General features: G+C 33.7%; 1 long non-coding RNA gene across 1 annotated transcript in view; it reads left to right on the top strand.

The window, feature by feature from the left end:
• The window catches only part of LOC145304188 (uncharacterized), a 60847-nt gene extending 43306 nt beyond the window's left edge, over window positions 1–17541 (top strand). Inside the window, exon 6 of the long non-coding RNA XR_013874021.1 lies at window positions 17416–17541. This is a non-coding gene — a long non-coding RNA (uncharacterized LOC145304188). The remainder of the gene's footprint in view (window positions 1–17415) is intronic.
• The last annotated feature ends 2310 nt before the right edge of the window (window positions 17542–19851 follow it).

Genomic DNA, 19851 nt, shown 5'->3' with positions numbered 1-19851 from the left:
TTACACTAATAGTTAAGGTCTTCACTGCTTGGAGTTCTATGATAAACTAACTTATTTTTCCAAAATCTATTTATTATCCCACTTTCGCTACTGCTAGATCCTGAGTGGGCGTTTCCGGTTTCTAACTATAATTAAAGTTTTTGACATATTTTTTTTTGTATGTAGATTGGTTATAAGCTTAATAACTAATCAAGTTCATCTCAATTCAAGGCATATATATCTAGGTTGTCTAATAATATTTTTTATGCTTGTGTGATTTACGTAGTTTGTATTAGATATTTTAACTTTTAACTCAATTTTGTATATATTGGGTTACGCAGTGACATGCGTATATTTGTACAGTTTGTATTACACGTTTGACTCTGTTTAGATTATACAGATTCAAAACTTATACATATACAATTTTCCTTTTATATATATTTTTGTGTATAAATATTTTTGAAGGGATCGACTTATTTAGTCGACGTGTATTGTATATGGTTGGTCTCCCCCTGTCAAGAGAGAAGACGTAAATTTTACCACTGGATATATAACCTTGAGTGGGAAAATTCTACATAAATTATGATATCTCTGTTATCAGATTAGAATAACATACTATTATATTGTTCCCGAGTTTACAGGGTAAACGGAAATGCAAGTGATTGTTATTGGACTTGATTTATATCTCTCGAAATCTGATATTATAATTTATGTTTAATGTTTTATAGATATGAATTCTGTACGTGTGCAGAATTATAGGTTTTGTATTAATTAAATTTGCATTTTGTTATAATGGTAGTCATTCTGCCGTTATTTGTGCATATAGGGATGACTGTGCATATATTTCTGGTCGCAGATTTTGCTTTGGCCAAAATTATAAGCGGAAAAGTCTCGTTTAGTTAATTATCTTTAGTCCATGACTTTATTGTAAGACTTTATAATTACTCTTTTGTATTCTCTATGAAAGTGTCAAAATATTAGCCAATTGGTTTGAAACTCTTTGATTTTGAAAGGGTATTTAACTTGTCTGTATTTATATCAGATCTCCTTTCAACCATGTTTATTTTGAAAACTTGCAATTTATTAATACTGTGAGAGGATATGTGTGATATTAGGATTGGTCTTACGTGGAAAGTATTTAGTTAATTCCATGAATTTTCTGTAAGTTTACCTTTATTTTATTATGTGATTTTTAGTTGTAATCTTATCTTTAATTAGCAATTAAAACAGGTGTTAGCATCTTTTAAAATAGATATAGGGGAGTTTTATTATTTAAATTTTTAAATATCCCTGTTTTATCAAAATTTGCGTACAGCATATAATATCGCGTAAGCAATAGTGTTCCCTTCTTATAGTATGAGCTATAATTAGTTCATATGGTTTATAGCTTAAATATTTTATGGCATTATTATTAGTTGTGTTGTTGTTATAGCAGTTCAAATCTAATTTGGTTAGAACTGTAATATACCTGTTAATCATTTGTTGACAAGATGCATTGGTATTTGGGTTATATTATAGTTCTGAAGTTTAAAGTTTTTAAAGAAGTCTGAGTACAATATGCGAGAAAGAAAACTTAATCTTGTTTTGATTGAAATTTTCTTTGAGGGTAGGCAATGGTTTTTGCTTAATTACTAGATTTTTAAATAAAATCATTGATGGGTGAAATTGTGGCATATCACAATGTATACTGTTGCTGTGTTCTTAAATAAGAGCATTAAAGATATAGTTTTGTTCGTACAGATCCTAATTGATAGTTTTTGTCTTTATCACAATTATATACAAATTAGATGCACCTTTGCCGCAGCATGGTTTTGGGTAAATGTTTCAGGCATTATTAAAGGCTGATGGGTTAAGTATCCGAGATGTGTTTCTTAGACTTAATGTTAACTGCAAGGTTACTTGGGAATTATAATTCATAGGGTTTTCGAGATAATCAAAATTTAAATTCAAGCGATTCAATACTGTTTTCCCTTGCTTGCAAATGCAACGATAAGCTTGGTATCTTATCACCAGGAGTGATATAGTATTGTATGCTCATATAAAGATTAGATCAGGTGATAGAAGTGGTCTGTGAGTTCTGATAATGCAGTTCAAATAAGACTATTATATAAAAGCTAGAGGTGGTACTAGCTTTATTTGACAGGGTTATTTTACATGTCAATGTGCTAGTTAATTCTACCAAAATTGGTCCAATTGCCAAACTTTCTTAGTGTCCTCTAAGTTTCACCGTTGTGCTAGGATTGAGACAAAAGTTCATCCAACCCGAAAGTATAAGTGAGATCGAATGTGCTATTGGTTCATTTATGCCTATTGTTGTGAATATGCGCATAAAAAGTCTTCTTTCAGTAAAATCTGTAAGTCCATACATCTTTTGAAAACTGCTATGCTTGTTTTCAATTTATACTGCGATAGACCTGTAAACCTAGAACCAAGGAAAAGTTACAACTTTTCAAGGTAAGTAAAAATTTTCTCAAACTAAATTTTCTATCTTTTATGTGCGTATTCTCCACAACTTTCTTCAGAATATTCAAAATGTATGCTCAGTAATTCTGACTTCGGTTTTAGATAGTTCAATCAATTTAATGATACTCCCTAAGTATACTGGGCTCCTGGGGTGGAGTGTACTATCTAGGTCATGTCCTAATATATATATTTATGTTTTACAATTTTGTCTTGTCTGTCTTAGGTTGAGTTTTAGTGTAAGATTTGCTTCACAAGTAATGATAGTCTTTAGACAAAGTCCCAGTGGTATTTTGGCACTGTTGATTGTTCAGGACTTTTTGTCTACATGTGAATGTATGAAGATGTTAGAATTATGCCATAAAACATTAGCCATATTACTATTCAAGTTTCTCTCTTTTTTTTTTTTTTGTTGAAATAGTAGTGTGTGAAATTTTTCAATCTTGACCATACACCTTAACCTAATTTCTACAACATCATCTATGTGTTCAATGAATTTACTGTATTCAGGAGTAGATGAGACTGGAATTTTTATTAGCATTAAGATGATAATCAGATTAAGATCACTCATGATATGTGAGTGCCCTGTTCGATAGTTGTATGAATTAAAGTGTATCTATCAGCTTAATAAGTTAATCAATGTAATTATTGATTTTGTGTTTCAGATTGGTATAAGAGTATTATTGGGTTGGTTACTAGTAATTAGAGTGATCTAATTAATAGCTGGCGTGTTTCGTGCTATGGCAAGTTGATCCAATTCGTCATCAGATTCGTCTACTTCTGGTAGCATAGGTAGTCCATATATGAATGATCCTGAGAAGTCAAAATCAACGACTACCTCTCTGACAATAGATTGGTCGCTGGACTCTATGTAACCAGTGATAACTGTGTTGGTGATAGTGTGATTGGAGTTGTTGATTATTAAAGCTCTGCCACTGAGTTGTCCATCATCATTGATAATGAGTTGTGTTTGTCCAGGTAAGATCTTGATTCCTGCATTTTCGTTTGAAATATGATCGTCGCTGAGGATCACTTGTGTTCCAGGTGCTAGGTTGAAAAAGTGGTTGATATTCATTACTATCACTTGGGTTTCTTTAGCTTTGATCTTTTTAACTACTCCTGTACAGAGCTGGAGCTCAAGTTCAGAACAGAAGATACTGCTCAGCGGTCCTTCAGGGTGAAGAATAGAATACAAACACGGTGCTAACCGGTATTTGTCTGTGACAGGCGTCCATGTTAGCTGTAGGCTTCTAATACCATTCAGTCCAATTATCATAGGTGCGACATCCTCATGGTCTTCAGCTACAATTGAAAAGAGAATTGGGTAATGACGGCTTGAAAATGATGTGGGGCGAATCATGAGAGTTACTTCTCTGGGTTCGGGGATCTTGTGATCTGCGCATGTAACTGGTAGATCATGACTTTCTTCCAGCTGATTTTTATCATCGTTCATTACTATGCCAAACAACTTGCTATAGTACCTGGCTGATATGATGTTTTTATCTGTTGCTGAGTCAAGTAAAGCTGTCATGCGTACATCATAGTCATATTTACAATCTATTTCTTCTGGCATACAACCAGAGCAATGAAGGTACAATTTTCTTTCTTCCTCCTTTGCTGGTGTAATGTTATCTCTTACTTGATCTTTAGGCTCATTGGGAATTATTTCCGCTGTGGCAGCTGTGATTCCACTGAGGTTACAATCTCTAGATGATTCCTCAGCATTGGCTTTAGCCCAGTTTTCATATGTTTGCCTGAAGACACCACTAGGTTTCACCTTACCACTATGGTATAATTCCATCATGGCTGGCCTTCCAGGACATAAGTGTCGAGAATGGTATAACTCTTTACCATATGTCTTATAACAGTTTGTACAGAAAGCTGATGTCAGTACAGTTGGGTATAACCGCCCTGTATCATCACATAATAATCTACATCCATCAGATATGTTGTGAGAATATTGTCCACATGCTACACAGTAGCGTCCAGGTGATAACCTATAAGAAGCCTGATAATCCCGCTTGGTATTCCTTTGAAAATGCCTGTCCCTGTTATCCCTGTGATGAGGTTTGGGATTGGGTGATTTTGTAGCCATTTCTTTAACGGTGGATTTTCTTCTATGATAATTTGAGATGGCCTCTATTTTGGCAATTTGTCTGTCTCTGTAGTTAGCTCTTCTCTCTTTAGATTTCGAAGTGTTGGTGGTGTGGATTCTCTTGTGTTCTTCACTCGTTGTACAGTTTGTGCAGAGATTCCTTCCAACTTCAAGTGAACCACTCGTGGTAGGTCTACCAAGTTGTATTGTGTTCAGTTTCTGCGAGAGTAGAAGTTCTTCTGCTGGTTCTGCTACTTTTGTCCGCCTGCGGGAAACAGTTTTCCACGAGTCTGATAAGTTAGCTTGAGTTGATAGTGAGGCCAGAGATATCGCATTCAATTCAGGGCTCATATTCCTCTTGCCAATTTGTTCTGATTCTTCTAGATTGGATATTTGTATTTCCTCATAAGCATCGGAGTCTCTAATGTCTGTATTAGCTGAAGGGGTATTTATACCAGGTGTTGTCGAGCGTCCCCGACAAGGAGTGGTTTCCTTACCAGCTTCATCATCCTGCTGGCCTTGCTTGCGGGCAGATGACATGTTAATAGTTGTAAAGTCTTAGAACTAATTGTAAGTTCTTTTAGATGCCAGTGGAATGTTGTACTATTTTTATGATAAAAATAGCGGAAGTTCGAGAGGAGTACAAATAATGGGTATAGTTTAAAACAATCAAGAATCTGATTAAGTTAACAATTCTTTGCTTTAAATTGTGTTTAGCTATAGATGGGTATGATATATGCTTCACCTATAGTTGTTTCTACGTCGTATATACGTGCATGTGAGCTTTTGATTGATATTCTAAAGATGTGCGCTAATGCACCCTTATCCTTAATTAAGCTCAACTGTAGAAACACTCCTACTTAACTTTTATATAGTTTTATTTATGGAGTCAATTTGAGCTAGTTAGCTATTCAAGTTGGTTATTAAGTTAAGTAATGTTTGCAGCGGAGTTAATTTGGGTATGCTTATATACTATCGCAAATTAACTTTTAGTTTGCTCAGGAGTCGACTTTCCTAGCAAATTATGGTTGTCGAGAAAAGAAAACAGCAATTTATAATCCTTGTTGAACTCTTACTTCACTCTAAGGATATGTGTTTATAGCCTACGATCTACTTATTCCTGTAAGGCTATTATGAATATAACTTACTAAGGTTCACTCCCAAAGGATCGTCTATATTCTAATAATATTGCAACAATTTTGCCTGAATGTCAAATATCTCGCCACCTCTTACTTATAGTTGTATTAGGGGTTTCCTTCCAATCCTATAACGTAATTTGCGCAAAATTGGGGCTTCACTTATGACTTCAATTCTTATAACTGTAGTAAGATATACAATTTAGATATACCTATATTTATATATGTAAAGATTGTTTTCAAAATTATCTGACCGGATGTAATCTAATTATAATTAGTAGTAATACAGTATTCAAGTGCAAGTTTACTCTGAGGAAGTGTGAGATCCTACACTAGGTGGCCAACCTATAATGTGGAGGTTGTCAATCAAACTTCAAAGGAGCTTATCAACTTTGAATTAAACAATACTTATACCTTATGAAAACTAATCTGACTGATTTTAGTGCACTTTTTTTTTCTAACTTATCTAAAAGTAATCTGTTAGGTTATAAAAACTCTGGGCTATATGTAGACACACTTTTATGTTACTTGGTTATAGTCTATGTGCTAGTAAGCCTAAGTAAACATACGTTTCTCGATATGTAAAAAAAATGTATGATTCCGGATATTTAAAGACAGTAGGGTACTTTTCCGTAGTACTTCTGCTACTTCTTTTAGAGACGTCCTACTCTCCCAAGGTAGGCTGCTGCAACCTCCTGCTGCGTTTGGTTTATAGAACTTTGTCTCTTAAAGTGTGCTATTCAGTACATATAGGGCCTATATTGTTGACTATACTTTTATATCACTAATGGTCACTATCACTAGTAATTAACTTGTCTTCACTTTCACTGCTGAATCCTGGTGGTACATGAAATAGAAATGTTAGCATTAGCAAAGTAAGTAAAAATTTAGTTTTCATGTCCTACTTATTGTTGAGTGAACTGTTTATTATATTTATGTATGTGTTTGTAAGGAACATACAAACAAAAAGATTTTCTAAGTTAAGATTGAATTAAAAACTTTCTAAGTCAAAATAAAATAGAATCACTCTAAGTCCAAAGTTGGAAAATTTTGACTAAGTCCAAAAAGTTTCTAATGAAATTATTCTAAGTACAAAATCAATAAATTTCGGCTTAGGAAAAAAAAAATTCTGAAAATATTTTAAGTGCAAAATTAATAAATTTTGACTAAGTCAAAAAAAATTTTTATTGAAATTATCCTAAGTACAAAGTTAGTGAATTTTGACTAAGTCCAAAAAATTTCTTTTCAATGAAATTATACTAAGTATAAAAAATAGTGAATTTATCTTGAGACAAAAGAAATAGAATTACTCTAAGTCCAGACGTGGAATATTTTGTCCGCGATGAAATTTCCTAACAGTTCATTCACAAAGCTACTTTAGAGATTGCCTATAAGTCAAAAGAAATAGAATCACTCTAAGTCCACTATTGGAATATTTTGACTAAATGCAAATCTCGCTAAGTTAAGGATTTTAAAATTATAAAGTATTAGAGCGTTAGAATTATCCTTCACCAAAAGAAATAGAATCTCTCTAAGTCCATAATTGGAATATTTTGGCTAAGACAGAAATACTCTAAGACAAAATTTTCTTTTAAGTGTGGAAAATGAAATTTGCTAATCTAGTTGGAAAAATCGTAATTATTACAAGTCCGAATTTTGGTAAATTTCCAACCAAGTTCACAATTTCATAAAATTACTATAAGTCCAGAAATTCGAGATTCTCTCTGTAACAAAAGAAATAGAAACGGTGCTAAGTCCAAAAGTGGAATATTTTGCTCAGAGTCTCAGGAAGTCTCTGGAGTTATTTCTCTGATTGCGTACAGCAATTTGTCTACACTTATATCATTCCAACCGATCGATGTTGAGAATATCTTTAAGACTTTGAAATACTTTGTTTAACTCAAAATTTTAGAGGCGATAGTTATTTTGATACATCCGCATATAAATCAGAATTGCATTAAGAATATAAGTCCTAGGCATGTATAAGTAAGTGCAAATCTCAGAAAATCGGTTCTAACGGCACCAAAGTATTAGTACAGTTTAACTTGAGTATAAATGCTACAAGTTTGTAATAATCTTTTGGCCCTTTACTACGACTCAAGAGTACTAACTGCTTTCGGCATATTGTTTCAGAAACATGGCTCCAAAGACAATATGTATCCCAACTAACAGCGTTTCCCGTGTTCTATAGGATTTGCTCCTAAGTTTTCATTTAATAAGGCAGTTCAAAATGGTCCTTTACAAATAGTATTTTGATAGCTTATAAATGAAAAGTTACTCCATGCTTGATTCTTAATAAGTTCTGGTTTAAGTATCAAAGATTCAAGTATTTCAACACTTAGAGAATTTCCGAATAAGTAAAAATCATACTAAGTCCGAAGATTTATATATATACTCCGCCACCTAGCACAACTCCCAAATTTCAAAATTCTGACTAAGTCCAGAAATCAAAATTTTGCACATAGCTCAATCATAGATTATTCCAAATCAAGTGTTTTACTAAAGAGAGGCGGACATGGAGGTGCCGGTGTGCTGGTATTCTCTAGGGCCTCTAGAGTGTCAACCAGTGCGAGTGTCCTTATAGGGCGGAGACCAATGGCCACAAATATGCTAGCATTCTCTAGGGCCTCTAGAGTGTCAGCTAGTGCAACTGCTCGTACACGAGGCTCTCAATTGCATTTGTGTCGTGCCTTTCAGTCCCTATCTCTTCAAACGCCTCATAGTCCTAACCTTGCTCTCAAATAGTATCACAGGTTTTGGTAAATCCGATTTTGCCATAACTACAATTATTCGATTTTGGTAAAAATACCTGCCTTAGGCGGTTCGGGTACGGTAAGGAAAAAAAAGAAAAAAAATTTATGAAGTAAAATTTTCCAAGATACAACCGGTAAGTTGCACCATTGTGTGTGCGAATGGGGCGTTTGTCCATAGTTAGGTATGGAGACTGCTCTTCTATGAGTACTACTAAAACCTAATTTTAATGCAATACACATAGACATTCTCATCGTCGGTTCGTTTGTTTAGAATGCTTAACCCTCTATTCCCACAAGTATAATACGAATTTGGTTGAGCTGGTGGAAGCTCAACAAAAGACCCACGCGAAGTATTATGTTGCTTTAACCTAAGAATAAATGGTTGGTTTTGATATTCGATCAGAATTGTATAAGTATATTAAGTATCAAGGAAGGAAAATGGTTTTATAAAGTGTATTTATATCACAAGTGCATAAGTTAAGTATGAAAATATTTACAGGATAAGTGTTAAAATTATAAGTAGAGTAGGACAGAAATATGCCCTAAGTCCCAAGCAGTGAATTGTGCTAAGTGTTAGAGTTCTAACATAAGGCCTGAGCTCAATTCATGCTAAGTACTAAGGGGCCTAAATTTAAACTACAATGCATGCCAAACAACTAAGTCATTACCTTTTAAAGCCAGAAAGAGAAGTTGATGGTAGGAGAGTTAGTAAATAACTGAATAAATTCAAGAGGTACATGCTATAACATTAGCTCTGGACCAGGATTTTAGTGTTTGTCTGTGCAATTAAATATCTGTGTGTTAATATGTGACGTAAATCAGGCATGGTTGTAGGCATACATATTTGAACTAGTTGTTTGTATGATTACATTAACTATAAACATAATATCTTCAATAAACATATACTATTAGCAAATCACATACAGATTACCATGAATAGGCTAGCGTTACCCATATATGGTGTCATATAGGTAAGGATAGGCCTATGAATACATAAATTGATACAAATAATGCCTTGGGCCTAGCTAAAGTAATTGTGTCTTGCCCCTGAGTGCTACTAGTTAATTGCAGGGCACGTGTCAATCAAAGGTTCATAATATGATCTATAAAGTGTTGACTTTATATCAAGCATAGATAGATAGTTGTGGATGCGAAGCATTTCTGTAAAAGTCTCATATGTACGTTCAAAGAATTTGAAAATTGAGGATCGCATCTCCATCAGGTGAGTAAGTTATTATATCAGGAAGGGAGGAAATTGTTTATTACACTAGTCCAGAAAGTTTTCCAATAACGTTTTCTAATTCGATGGTTTCTTTACCTTATACACAAAAGTCATTATGTAGAAATTAAGATTTAGGCATTTAGATTTTTTTCTTATTTGGTGCCACCTAACCGACTTTGACCGGACGCCACGACCGACACAGACCATATATCCTTATAAAATCAACTCTTGCCGACGTATAATTGCTAAACTTTTAGTCAAGAAGTCACAGCTCTCTATCTTACCTTAAAAAAATGACATCGACAAAACTGGAGGGGGCCTTATTTAGTCCTCCCCCCCCCCCCCCGATCTGTAAGGGTTGAATTAATTGTAAACAGTGGCCTGCACATGATTATGAATGTTTTCACTATAGAATGACGAATCCTTAGGAAAACAGCTTAGATTTATATTTAGTAGAAAGAATATACGGACAAACACACATAAAAAAGAACATCATGCTACTTTGAATTACATTGTGTTGTTTCTTCATCTGACTGAAATAATTGTACTCTTATTATATATATGTACATGAACAATAAACATCTATTCTTGCTAAAAAAAGAACCATGAAAAGAAAACGGTAGTTTCCATCAAGGTGCCTAGTCGAACACAGTAACACCTCCTTTCATACTTTAATATAAATTGAAAATAAGGTAGTTTGGGTTAGGGTATCGCAGCAATAATCCCGCAGTTGTAAGTCATCTAGAGCAAAATTGATATTTTTAAATAATAAGAACGGGGTTTCTGTGCTCGCTAGACACTTTAAGGGAAACAACCCATGAAAGTAAATGCTTAATTTGTTTGTACATTACTATTGTGTAAACGATGCACTAGTCTAGATTTTTCTTTAATTAAGTGTTAGTAGTGGAGCTACTCTATAATTCACTTTGTATGGTCCGTTCTTCACTCCGTCAGAACGTGAAATATGATTTTATGTTCTGCTGGGAGATAGATTGTATTCAGTATTTAACGTACTTGGACCGTTTGTCTGTCGGTCGTGTCACAAAAGTTAAATATATTAATTTTTATGGGGTTTTGTGATTTGACATATTATTTAATGTTCACTTAAGCGCTCTCTTACTTTTTATTTTTCATGACCATTGTACATCTAGTCTATATTTCTGTGTGTCCAGTTATCTTCGCTACTTATGAATGTTGTCATCCTTGTTTATGTTTATATAAATTGCTATTGTATAAATGAACAGGGATCTAAAGGGATAAGACAATGGCTAATAAATTCATGTACAATGTTGATACACAAAATTTCCCATTCTGTAGGTTTAAATTAGTGGTTGAAAGTTTTAACACTTAATAAACCAACCAATCAAAAGCAATTAAAGTCCCCAAAGTTGTTAAGCCAACAAATAAGAATACGTTATTTTGAAACTTTGGGGACTAGTGTAATAAGCAGTTCTTTGTCCCCTCTCTCCCTGATAAGTGATGCACAAGAATTGTTCTTCCATTGTTTATGTTATAATCAGGTTTTATAGACAATTTTCCGTGGAAAAGAAAAAAAAAATAAGATTATACTGAACAAACTGTTATTAATATCAAAATTTTTATTTTTTTTTGAACATGAAAAATTATCTTTCATATGAAACAATACATACTTTTTTTTAATATGGCTCAGAACAGGTTCTAATCCAGCGGATATTAATTGGTTTCTAAGCCATACTGGAAAATATTACTTATTTATATTTGTATGATACAAAGTAGTAGAATGTCTGTCTATCTGTAGTCGCGAATCAACCAGGTTATCTGTAGACTAGCGGCTACACACCCTAGAGGCCTCTAAATGCACTTTATGAGTTGGAGTTGAATTAAATAACCCATTGTATTATTTTAGATTTTACAAAAAGTAAAACAAAATTGTGTGGGGGAATTTTTTGAGGGGGGGGGGAGGAGTAATTTTTTCCTAGGGGCGATATTATTTGGTAGGATGGTGGTACCCTCCCCCAAAACAGTTATAATCCTTCCCAGGATATATGAAAAGCTACCCTGTAATGAAGAACTATAACAGTTCAGCGGTAAGCGAGATCCTTCGGTAAAGACAACTAGAAAGACAAACAGACATCCTGTTTCTTTATTTATTTTAAGGATTGACCCTTTTAAAATAATTATAAATCTATCTTTTCATCTATTTATGTGCGGACAATAGTGTTTTTTTTTCTCAGAGAAGGAGGAAGGGAACATTGGACTTAAAATTACACGGGTACTCAAAGTTTAATAATGCATTGACTCAAAACTTTGGGTACTTTTATAGAATCATTATTGGTTATAAAAATCAGCAGTGTCCAATATGTTCAACCAATAATTTAAAGCAAAAGAAGTAGTAATTTTGTTCACTATAATTGGGGGTGTCAGTCAATTTATCATCCATTGTCTTATCCCTTAAGAATAAGATCCCTTGGACAAGAGTATTCTTTATATGGGAAGGAGGGAACATCAAACTTATAAATACACTGGTACCCAAAGTTTTAGCAACACGTTTTCTTCTTTGTTGGCTTAAAAATTTTGGGCACTTTAATTGAAATTTAATTGGTTGCTTTCTTACTAGTAGTGTCAAAACTTTCCAATCAATATTGATAATCTACAGAAGGGGTTATTTTGGGTATCATCATTGGGGATGTACATTAATTTATCATCCATTGTCTTATCCATAAAGATCACTGGGACAAGAGTGTTCTCTCTCAGGGATAAAGAGAGGGGACAATGTGTAATTATTTCAATTTAATAGTGTTGACACTTTAAGTAGTCTCAAAGTCTATTAAAACCTGCTAAATCTTTCACAAACAACAATATTCGATCCATTATCCCATCCCTTGAGCCCTGGTTCTCTCTCTCTCCTTTTATTGTTTTAGTTTGAAGGATGAAAGAAGATGAATTAAGTTTCATCTCAAGAATTGAGGGATGCTTTAACCCTAGGTATGCTTGTGGGGCAACTCAACATTTATAAAGGGGAGAGGGAGCTTCTTGAATGATCACCTCCCTCTTTTTTATCTCGGAAACCATAGGAGATAACAAAACAAAATAAAACTAAAGTTGGTGGAAATTAAAAAAACTAGAATGTTTAAAATAAGTTTGGTTTCGTGTCACCGTTATTTGCCGTTAAAAATTGCCGGTAACGGAAAGCAAAGCAAGTGTCTATATTGATAATGGTTCCTTAAGTTTTCTCAATTAAAAAGCTTTAAAGTATTGTTGAACATTTTTGTTATATTAAAAAAGGTTGGAAATTCTACAAACAAGAGAAATAGTAAAATACATTAAAGGGGATTTATATGACAACCCCCCATCCCTTAACCCCCCACACACCCTAGTTTGATTAGTGCCAATTGAAAAAAAGAGGGTCATTTTTCGCTTAATTCTCTAAAGTTTGGTGTTGGGTTATAGTCAAATGGTTTTGAGTAAAAGAGTTCTTAATTGTAAACAAATGTATTTACATGAAATGGTCCATAATTAAGAACAGTTTGACTTAATAAGAGCATTTGACTCCAATGCAACATCCAAGTTTATGAAAATACTCGACAAAAATAACCTTTTTTATGTTTTAAGCAAATAAACAACATTTATTTTTGACACTTATAAAAAAAATGCCAGTTTATCTTAAATCAAAATAATTCAATTTTCAGTATCGCTTCGAAACCGATTAATATCCGGCGGATAAGAACTGGTTCTCAGACATACCGAAAAATTATGTATAGCATCGTGTCATATACAGTTTTCTACGAATATAAAAATGTACAGTCATAAGATTAAAACAAGTTTTGTTATCCAGTGCCTTCGGCATCTCGGGACTTGAAAACTGGTTTATATCCGCGGAAAGCTGTTTATAATACGATGCGATGAATAACTATTAAAAATTTTCTAACTTTGTATCTCTTAGCCCTGATTTAATCCTTTGTAGAAGTTTTTTTAGGCATATAATCTATTATTTCGTTCCTTTCTCCAGGGATCTAAAGGGATAAGACAATGGACGGTAAATTGATGTGAAGATAAACATAATTACCCCTTCTATAGATTTAAATTAGTAGAAATGTTCTAAGAGTACTAAATAGTTGTGACTAAATATTAGTTTCTTTTGAATCAACTAATAAGATAACGTGGTTAAAAACTTTGGGTACCAGAATAAATTACAGTCCAATGTCCCCTCCCTCCCTGTTTTTTTTTGTCCCACTACATTTATTCTGCACTTGAGCTATTATTTCAACAAGAAAAGAACAGAAGAGTGATTTCCTTCAAAGTGTCTAGTCGAACACAGTAATAGTGTCTGACTGATTATGACGTAACAAAAAAAAATAGCCAATGAGAGGCCACTATAAATTTTACCATTGGTCAATAACGGCCTCTCATTGGCTAATTTTTTTTGTTACGTCATAATCAGTCAGACACTATTACTGTGTTCTGTCTAGTCGAGCACAGCACCCTCTCCCATATTAAAAAAAAAGAAATACAGTAACTGGACAAAGTGTCCCAAATCAGCCATGTGACGTCATAAAAATGAGAGAGATGAGAGGAGAAGTGGGAAAGAAAACCCCTAAAAAAGAGATGGATCATTTTTATGACATCACATGAATGATTTTTGAGACACTTAGTCCAGTTACAGAAATGCAGTCAAAATAACGGGACTACTTTATTTTATTTACTAATCCTGTAGGGCAAATACCTGCGGCGCCTTAACCCTGCGGGGCTACCCAATACTCATTATAACCTAACCTAACCTATAGAAAACGAAAATTTTTCATTTCTTAAAAAAAAGAAGAGATGGGAGAGGGGGTTATTGTGCTCAAAAAGAGACTTTTAGGGAAAATACCTAAGATACTTCCTTTCTTGGAATATATGTACATTTTAAGAAAATTATTCCATTTACAAAATGTTAAACAACAATGTAAGAATAGGAAAATAACGAATTTTTTTAAAGCGAGGCTTTTTTATATTTACATCAGTCCGTAACGGATAGCTTTTATCGTTAATTTAGACTTGTTAAAATTGCCCATTTGATTTTGAACTAGATATGATGATTTATTAAATTCAGTATGGCCATTATAAACATAATATTTTAAGCGAAGCATCTCTTTAATCAAGTCTCAAATAGATATTAAATAATTAATGCGTTTTTACTCTTTATTTGTTAATGATAGTTTATCTGTCTTTCTAACTTTTTAGTTATCATTCATATAGAATACTTTGATGTTGTAAGAGATTCTCGCATACCCTGACAAATATTTCTCCCAGCTGACTAATATAACGAAGTCTCCCCAATCCACACCATTTATGACTTTCCTTATACCCTCACCTGTCCATGGGTGAACGTATTGACCAATAATTAAGGACTATATTAGCAATCTAAATTGATGATAAAAATTCGCCAGTCGAAAAAGGATATACCAACAGACGTACACACATCAACTTGATACAACATAAAAAAGATATAAACGTACCAACTGACAAAATGGATAAAAAAAAGATGTTCAGTTGGTAAAAAAAAGATATTATTCAATAACACATATAAATATCGAAACCTTTATGAAAATATTAGTATGTATTTCTTATGATGCATGCCCTACAGACCGACAGCCAAGAAAACAATATTGTGCATACTTATTGATAAAGGAAAACTTCATAAAAACTTTCAGATTTCTATCTTAAATACCAACTGAGAAAATCTTATTTCTCCCATAGCGTTACGGACGGACTGAATGACGGACAAACAAAGTGAAATATACAGTAGCATATCTACTAAAAACTTCCATGATATTTTGCGAATCTACACAAAAGAGCCTTTTGCGTTTGTTTTTACTTATAAGATGAAAAGCCAAATATCTTTGGGTGTGTATAAACTTCTGCAAATGTATGTATCCCAATATTTAATTGCTTCTAGCGAAAGCGCCTCTTTCAATTAGGGGATCTGTATCAGTGAGAGGACAATGGGCTGTTTATTACACTAGTCCCCAAAGTTTTATAATAAAGTTTTCTTATTCGTTAGCTTAATAACTTTGGGGACCTTAGTATTTTTTGACTGGTTGATTATTTAAGTTGAGTGTTCAAACGTTTTAATCACTAATTGTAATCTACAAAAGGGGTGAATTTTTTTATCATCATTTAGGATTTACATAAATCTATCGGTCTTTGTCTTATCCCTGAAATTTTGTGTCTTGAGCGTCAATTTACCAAAGAACGCTTGTTTCTATGGATCTAAAGGGATAAGACAATGGCTGATACATTTTTGTACATCCTAAATGATAATAAACAGGAATAACACTTTTGTAGATTAAAATAAGTGGTTGAAAAGTTTGAACACTCAACTAAATGAAACAACCAATCAAAACTCATTGAAAGTCCCCAAAGTAGTTACGCCAAAGAATAAGAAAATGTTATTATAAAAAAATTATCACAAAGTGTCTATCCCCCCCCCGTTCTTAAAAAACAAGGGGGGGTATAGTTTTTTTTCGTTTATGCCTTACCATTGCGGCCATGCTATCTCTGCGGGGCTACCCATTACCCAATATAACCTAACCTATCACTTTCCCCACTTATTTTTTTGACATTTAAAATTTTCGCACTTTGAGAGAAACTAACTGTTATCCCTCTAATTTTCAATTAATCTGAATATTTTTTAAAGAATTTCAAAATTTTCAATGTTACAAAAAAATTATTCATATAAAAAAAAAATTCACATGTATTTTTAATTAATCGTTGAAAATGTTTTTATTACGTTCTTGTAAAACCTAAAAAAAATTGTTAAAATTAAAATAATGGATGGAGGTCCAAACTTTTCTTCCAATAATTTTAATCTAGAGAAGTAGTAATCAATTCACTATTTATTTCTTATCCATTATAATCCCAGAATAACAATAATTTGTCAAAAAATTTGTGACTTAGCCAGTAGATGACTCGTTTTTATTTGGTACATAAAATTAGGTAGACACGTGTTTCATATTAATTTGGCAGCAAATTTACTGAAAATAAAATTTTATCATAGAAAACTATATCGTATAATAGCGGCTACGCCCCTAGAGGCCTATTGGGCGGGAACGGGGGGGGGGACTCACATACAATAAAAAAAATATGCAAAATAGCCTTATTCAAAAGTAACAGGATGTTTGTCTGTTTGTTTGTCTGTGTGATCTCACTAACCGCTGAACCGATCGGGTTCTCCTTAACAGGGTAGTTTCTCATAGGTCCCGGGAAGGTTTATAACTATTTTGGGGGATGGGTCTACCACCTTCCCAAGAGAAATCATAGTAAATCGAAATTTTTTTCTCTCGAATAGAGACTCCTACGTAACATTGCGAGGTATTGTATAAAGAGACTCTTACGCAACATATCCTTATACTAAAGTAACAGGATGTTTGTTTGTCTGTGTGTCTCTACCAAAGGATCTCGCTAACCGCTGAACCGATCGGGTTCTCCTTAACAGGGTAGCTTCTCATAGGTACCGGGAAGGTTTATAACTATTTGCCTAGGGGGTTGGAAAAATCCCCCCCCCCCAAAAAATTTTTTTTTTACTTTTTTCGCCCCCCCCCCCCCCAAATTTTTTTTTACTTTTTCTTTTAAAATCTAAAATAAGAAATTTGGTTATTAAATTCAACTCTCTCCTCCTCAAGTGCCCCTAAAGGCCTCTAGGGGCGTAGCCGCTAGTAGTATCATATAGTATCAGGAATCTAAAATACTTTTGCTATATAAAATTTTATCTTTTTTGTAAAATATTAATTTTGTGTTTTCTATTTTCAGTGACAAGGCGAGGGGGAGAGACGTCAGCAAAAATTTATTGAAATTTTCAGCAGCGTAGCAAGCTACTCCAGTTATCTGTTTGGACGTAACGGATAGCTTTTGACTTAATTGGTGACTCTTAGAAGGTTCAATGTAATGAGTGTAACATTCATAATTAAAATATATTTTATTTTTTAAATTAAAAAATATCTGGCAGTTTCCCTCATAGTGCCTGGTGTTGCATAATATACTACCCCCCCCCCCCTTATTTTTTAAATATGGGGGAGAGGTTGTGTTGATTTTTAACTTAAGGTTTGGTTAGGGTAAATATAAGGATAATGAGTATTGAGTAGCCCTGTATAATTAGGGTCTCCGGCCAGGATTTGGAAAAGAATATATGACTGTTAATTTTTCTTCAATTTAAAATTTTACTTTTTGGATAATGTCATACTTGTTTCATTAACGTTTTTGCACCTTTGTTAGTTGCAAAACTGTATACAGCATTCTAAAAATTTGTAGAAAAAAATCATTCATTGAAAAAGTTTTTAAATTTTTCCTTTCGTTTAAAAAAAATATAAAATTGGTTCTTACAGAGGTTTGTCTTTAGTTAGGGATCTTAAGGGATAAGACAATGAATGATAATTTGATGCACGCTTCTATCATTATACACAGAATTATCCCTTCTAAAGATTAACCCTTACAGCTCGGGCCCCAATTCCCACCTTAATAGATCGGGGGGGGGGGGGGGGGGCTCCAAAAGCCCCCCCCTCTATCTCGGCTCCTGTTACAGATAAAGACGTAAAATTTTTTTCTGGTGGTTCATGTGTATTTTTAGAGAAAATTTACTTTTTCTAGTCATAGCAGCCAGGCCGCTCCTTAGCCGCTTTTTAGCGGCCAGCCGCTAAATTTTAAAACAGCTTTAGAGCGGCCAATTTTGCAGCTAGGATGACCAAATTTTAGGACGAACTTTTATTTTTCATAACAAAAAAATTACTTTTTCTGATCATCGCCAAAAAACGGCAAATAACGGAAACCGCCATTTTCGGCGGTTACGGCGGTAAAACTGCGGTTGGCGGCGCCGATTAATATTTTTATCTGTTTGACGTTGCTCAAGGATTAACCAAAAAAATTTATAGGACTCTAGCTGTAATAGAAGCCACGATATTCATGATATATGTCTGTAGTAAAAGCCGGACAAAAATCGGTCATAAAGTCGTCAGGGAGCGGTCAAACGGTCATAACACATTTTTTCTCAGAAGGTCATTGATATCTAAGTATTCACCAAAAAAATTTTAGGTTTCTCCTTATACACAAAAGTCATAATGTAGAAATTAAGATTTTTTTAGAATTTTTTTCTAATTTTGGTGCTACCCAACCGACTTTGACCGGACACCACGACCGACACAGACCAGATATCCTAATAAAATCAACTCTTGCCGACGTATAATTACTAAACTTAAAAAGTCATGAAGTCACAGCACTCCATCTTACCTACAAAAAAAATGAGATTGAAAAAACTAGAGGGGGGGCTCTTGGAGCCCCCCCCCCCCCGATCTGTAAGGGTTAAAACTATTGGTTAAATTGAAAAATTTAATGGACATCTTTAGTTTAATCAACTTAATCATTTTATATGTACCTTTCATGATACTTATATAATATAAAAAACATAAAGGGGCGCTTCTTTGCCCCCCCGCCCCCCCCCCATTTGGATTATATACTAACATTGTCTTTTTTGATGGCTAAATAACTTTGGGGACTTTTATTGAATTTTGACTTTTGGTTTATTGGGTTGAGTGTCTAAATGTTTTAACTAATAATCTACAGAAAGGGGTAATTTGTGTATCATAATTGAGGATATGTATAAATTTATCTTCTATGTCTTATCCCTTTAGATCCCTGGGAAATTACATCTTTTGAAGTGAGAAAGAACGTGTACAATAAATTATTTACATGTGTCTTGATAACAAGGATGACAACATCCATAAGTAGCGAAGCACAAAAAATCATTTATTGGAATGCGAAAAGAAGATTTAAAGGGCATTTGTAAAATCAAAAATATTAATATTTTTGATGCCCATTCGTACAGGGAATCTGCAACCCTCTATCTTGAAAAGCAGCTGAGAAATTACATTACCCCATAATGTGTCGACTGACGGACGGACGGACAAAGTGAATTATAGAGTAGATTCGCATGCATGGATGCTTTCATCCTTGTTTTTCTCTGCAATTGCATCCTTGAAAGTGAGAAAGTACGTTTACATCAATACGTGTCTTGAAATTAAAGAAGACAGGGATCTAAAGGGATAAGACAATTGCCGATAAATTTATGTAAATCCCAAATGATTAAATTAACCAACCAATCAAAATTCGACAAATGTCCCCAAAGTTGTTGAGCTAATGCATAAGAAAACGCTATTATAAAACTTTCTGGACTAGTGTAAACAGCCCAATGTCTCC

Source organism: Acartia tonsa, chromosome 13 (genome assembly GCF_053477335.1).
Source record: "Acartia tonsa isolate MP-2025a chromosome 13, ASM5347733v1, whole genome shotgun sequence".
NCBI classification, from domain to species: Eukaryota; Metazoa; Arthropoda; class Copepoda; order Calanoida; family Acartiidae; genus Acartia; species Acartia tonsa.
The sequence above is the reverse complement of the archived record's forward strand: the minus strand, read 5'-3'. Positions and strand labels throughout refer to the sequence as shown.